We start from the raw sequence: 5648 nt of genomic DNA, 5'->3' as shown, positions 1-5648 counted from the left end.
CACACACTCACAATCAGAGACAAGAGCGGAAGAAAGGAGGAGAACAACAGCTCTGCTGTCGTCCCGTTTGTGTGTCCCCCCAGTAGTTTCAAATTTGTTTATTATTATTTTTTAACCGCAAGCCGTTATCGTCACGGGGAGAAGGACACACACAGCCTGCCCAGGTGGACGCGCGCGAACGCGACAACGAACGTAGCGTGCGCATTCTAAAAATAGCTCCCAGATGGTGAGCAGGTACCGCGGTTTTGAACTACAGTATTGAATTTGACAGAAAACAACAATGAAACGCCAGCAGGAGAATAGTCTAATGAGTTGGGTGAAAAAAAAGACAGGAGATGTGAGTTGGTTTATTCAGTAAATTAGCTCAGGATAATTGGATGTTCTGTCTACACCTGTTGATGTGAGGCTAATGCAGGATTTGCTAGCTTGATGCTACCGGCATTTAGCGGCAGTGACTCGTCATGTATCGTCAGCAATGTATGAGAAGCAGACTGCTTGTTTAATGTTAGACTCACACCAATAGCTCAATATGATGATCATAACACGATTGCTTTCATATCAGAGATCAGATGAGGTGGATCTGCCTCCAGCAATAGAGGATGAGGCAGAGAGAAGCAGCAGCAGCACAGGGTTGCAGCAGGTATGTTATATGCTGTAGTCAGGTGATTTAAATGTATCAATGAAAGGAAGAAGTGTAGGCTACATGATAAGAAGGGAATAGAGTTTGAATAAAAGTAATACAGTACAGTGTAACACTGTACTGTATTACTTTTTAATGTACAAATACTTTGTTACTGTACGATATCAATAACAATAATCCACAGCTCCTCTCTCTGCTCCAGAGGATAAAAAAAATATTCGGAAATGTTCGCAAAAACTTTTCGCAGCACCCTGCCAAGGCAGTAAACCTAGGGGAAACACTGAACTCCCAGGATGCATCAGCTGTTATCCGCCCTTGATAACAGTGATACACTCGTTGAGACTGTAAAGGATACACTGGACATTGATGTATTATAATAAGTCATGGCTTTTATTTGAGTCATTAGGTTTTAAAATTTATAAAATTATCTAGAAGCTGAATTCAGATTTATTTGATCTCTCCATTCATCTGACTGAGAGCGGGAGACGGGAGGCCGGGCTTAAAGGAAAACTACTGCGCATGCTCTGTGGGCCCGCATCCGGGTACTTCTGCTCTCTACCATGCTCTCAGGCAGGATCCAGTCTTTGTAAAACTGTGATATATTAGAATATAACCAGTTTCTCTCAGGAGAAGAAGAGACGAGAGGAGCTCTAGAACAATTCCACCTCTTCATCCGGGTCCTTATCTGCTGTTAGCTGCTCCATGCTAGGTGGCTAATGCTAGTCGATGAACATCAATAAACTGAAGAACAAAGAGGAGCAGAAACACTGGGTAATACTGAGTACGTTTACTGTAACACTGAATAGTTTAATACTGATAATATTGTGTGCTTTAAAACTGATAATACTGAGTACTTTTACTATAAAACTGCATAATTTTACTACTGATAATACTGAGTACTTTTACTAAAATACGGAGTAATTTTACTACGAATAATACTGAGTACTTTTATATAATACCAAATACTTTTGCTACTGATAATACTTAACACTTTTACCGCTGAGCATGAGGCTAAAAATGAGGCTGTGCTTTTACTGCTGGTACTATAGTGCATGAATGTTTGTCTTATATATCTTGCACTGAGGTGTTTAGGAATATAAGTAAACAAGATTTCACCACCGTGTACTTTGAGACAAATGCTGTATTTCAGAGGTGGGAGAAGTACTCAGATCTTGTATTAAAAGTAGCATCAAAATAAAGTTAAATTACCAAAAGTAAAAGTATTCATTTTGCAGATTGGTCCATATCAGAATAATATATATGATATGTTTTATAATGATTGATCATCAAAGTGTTCTCAAAGCTGGTAAAGGTGCAGCTAGTTTGAATGAATTTGTATACTGCAGGGTAGCTTGTGAATTTACTCCAGGTGGAACTAAAGTCTGATTCAACACTTGATTAGATTTCACATCATTCATCCACATCTGTGAAGTAACTAAAGGGATTAAATACATGTAGTGGAGTAAAAGTACACCATGTACCTCTGAACTGTAGCGGAGTAGAAGTAGCATATATTGTAAATACTCAAGTAAAGTACAAGTACCTCTATAGTTGTACTTAAGTACAGTACTTGAGTAAATGCACTTCCCACCTCTGCTGCTAAGCTACTTCTTAGCTGTAGATTGGTTTTGTGTTGATTATAGTGTTAACAGACACCCTATCCGTTTTTTAGAGTGCGCTCAAGACCTTCCTTTTTGATAAAGCTTATAGTTAGGGCTGATTAGATTCAGCCCCTAGTTTTGCTGATATAGGCTTAGTTTGTCGGGGGACATCTTACTTCTTCCTTCTCTCTGTCTGTACCTGTGTACTCTCATGTTCCGATTAACCCAGTTTCCCCAAATTTCTTTTTGGTGTCTATCTACGCCGGGATCCTGAGTCGTGGCTGATCCTGTTGCTGTGGTCCTGAGTTCGGATCGCAAGCCCTGGATCTTGAGTCGTGGCTGTGGTCCTGGATCATAAGTCCTGGATGGATATCCTCGTGTATTCATCTTCCTATTATACACACATGCATTTCCAAACATTTGGTCTACCTATGTTGCAAATGTATTATCTTTTTTCAATTTACACACGGCATCTATTGCACGTCTGTCCGTCCTGGGAGAGGGATCCCTCCTCTGTTGCTCTCCCTGAGGTTTCTCCCATGTTTCCCTTTAAACTGTGGGTTTTCTCCAGAAGTTTTTCCTTGTACGATGTGAGGGTCTAAGGACATTGACACATTTTAGTGAGCTTTGAGTTCAGAAAGGTTCTTGGCATTTTTTGTTGCCCAACATTCACTGAATGTTTTTATTTCACATTGATGTTCAATTGAAATGTTTGAGTTAACTGGTTTGCCCTTTTAAAACACTAAGACACATTGGGTATGAGAAGAGAGACACTAAAGATACTTGTAATGTGAGACTCAGTCGCAGTTATCCAGGTTATAACTGAATTGATCCGAGTTTGGGAAGATCTGGAATTTGAGATATTTTTGACAAAAGACGGACGCCAATTTGAAAAAAATACGTTTCAGAAAACTTTTGAGGCGAGAGCTAAACAGTACACTAACATAATCTTGATTTGTGTTTGATCAAGACTGTATATTTTGCCAATTAAAATAAGCGTAGGTTGAGAAAAAGGAAACCACATGATGGCTGTATGTTCAGAAACGTTCAAAACCAGAAACAGTACATATACATTTTGTGTCAGTTATTTGTAATTTGTAACATTGTAAGCATGTTTTAATAAGCATTTCAAAATGTTCAATTAATTTCAGAAAAGCTCTTATAACATGAATGGCATGGTGGTTTTAGTTAACGTAAGCTACCTTTGTTATTAGCTAACATTAAGATTAGCCTGCCAGGAGTCTTAGCTATATTGACCTTATAAACATTAAATACCCACATTGAATGAGTAAAAATCATAAGGTTAGTGAGAAATAAGTAAAGTAATTCTATAGCCTTGTTATGCTTCAGTTCAAAAGTTAATGTTTTTCCTTTTATGAAATATTCTATTTCCCGGGTTAAACTGCTAGCCTCGTTAAGCTGCATTGAAGGTATTTTGTTTTTCTGTTCCTTAATCTGCTGAGTATCTTCTCTAATAATCTGTTTGGTTAATCAAATGTTGTGACTGGAAACTTATTGTGGGATGTTTTTCATAGTTCCTGTTCCCAGTAAGCAGTCTGTTCTGTTCTTACAGAATATCAACCTGACGCAGCGTGAATGAGCTGGAGGGCTTTCAGGGAACTACAAAGAGACATTTGTTTCACAACAGTATGGTGTCTCTCCAGTGTGATTGGCTTGTGGATTTTAAGGTGACTTCCCTCATTCTCAGACCGATCAACAGCTACAAGCCTGAAGCCCCAAGATCAGTGTGTGAACCAAATGACTAAAAGCATATTCAGAGACACAGAACAAGCTTTTGGACAAATTTCCTTTTTATTATGAAATGAAACAAAACATGTCATATACTTTTTTCTTTTGGGGGAAAACTTGCAAAGGTTCAATTGAAAATAAAAAATTACAAAAAAAGTATATACATTTGTAAAAATACATTAGAGAGGAAACTGTGGAGAGAAGCTCAGAAAATAACTACTCAGCTATCAGGCTAGCTTGGCTCTGAAACATATTCAACATGATGGAGTGTGAACGCTCTGGTGGACTTTAAGGGAACTACCATGAGGAAATTTGTTCTCACATTTGTTGTCACATTTATACTGTTTCTATCCAGTGTGAGTGAGTTCATGTTGCTTAAGGTTACTTGATGATGAGAACAATTTCCCACACGTTTCACACCAGTACGGTTTCACTCCAGTGTGAGTGCGTTGGTGGGATTTAAGGATACTACCCTGAGAAAATGTGTTCCCACATTGGTCACAGCTGTAGGGTTTCTCTCCGGTGTGTGTTCGTTCATGTCGTCTAAAATCACTCAATAATCTGAACAATTTCTCACACGTTTCACACGAGTAGGGTTTCTCTCCAGTGTGGATGCGCTGGTGGGCTTGAAGAGCACATTTAAGAGCAAACATTTTCCCACACAGGTCACAGCTGTACGGTTTCTCTCCAGTATGGATGCCTTTGTGGACTTTTAAGTTACTATCTCTAGAAAACGTTTTCCCACACAGGTCACAGTTGTACGGTTTCTCTCCAGTATGAACTCTCTGATGCCTCTTTAAGTCTGTAGATCCTTTGAAGGATTTGTCACACAGATCACAGCCGTGAAGTTTGAGTCCCTGTGTTCCTCTCTGGTTCTAAAGCAACATACATACAGAGAGAGACATTCATTAAGTACAGTTTTTGACAATCTTTTGCAACATGCCTTCTTGAACAAAAACAAAAGTAATTGAGCTATCATTTTCAACTAATCGTTCTCAACAAGTGTTATTAAATAACTGTTAAAGAATCACTCAAATGCAGCAGTAAAGGTAAACAACTATTTTAAACATACTGAAAGTACCAGCAACAAAAGCCCTAATTCTGCATAATATTAAATATAATAGTAAAAATGAATGTGTTGATTACTTAAATGCTGGTTATCGAGGAGTTTCTTTTGATATTGACATTATTTTTCAATTTAAATATTTTGTATTTCCTTTATTACTAATTATATTTCCACATGTTTACCTCTTTATAGCACTTAAAGTTTCCAAATGTTGTAATTGTTTTTAATCGATATTTCTATACATTTTTTATAAATTATTCATTTATTTCCACAGTTATCATTACCTTACGAGACATTTGACTTGGTGTTGTGGCGCAAACATAAAAGTAGAACAGAAATAGTGAGAGTGTTCTGACCTGAGAGCTGCTGCTCCTCTGCTGATCCTCCATCTAGTCTCTGGGCTCTGACTGTCTGCACAAGTCCTGCAGCTCTTATATGAAGAGCTCTGTTTCCTGATGGTCCCTCCCCCAAACTAACAGGAATTTGGGAGGGACAAATCTCTGCAGGACTCAAGCGGGGGAGGGGGTCCCGGCAGTGAGGACAAAGTTATTTCAGACACTTCAGGCTGGGAGCCTGACCCTAAAACCAACAA

General features: G+C 38.5%; 1 pseudogene; it reads right to left on the bottom strand.

The window, feature by feature from the left end:
* Positions 1 to 4244: 4244 nt before the first annotated feature.
* LOC104958245 (zinc finger protein 239-like) lies at positions 4245 to 5445 on the bottom strand (annotated as a pseudogene).
* Positions 5446 to 5648: the final 203 nt, after the last annotated feature.

The sequence above is a fragment of the Notothenia coriiceps genome, unplaced genomic scaffold (assembly GCF_000735185.1).
Source record: "Notothenia coriiceps isolate Sejong01 unplaced genomic scaffold, NC01 NC01_scaffold00028496, whole genome shotgun sequence".
Lineage (NCBI taxonomy): Eukaryota > Metazoa > Chordata > Actinopteri > Perciformes > Nototheniidae > Notothenia > Notothenia coriiceps.
The sequence above is the reverse complement of the archived record's forward strand: the minus strand, read 5'-3'. Positions and strand labels throughout refer to the sequence as shown.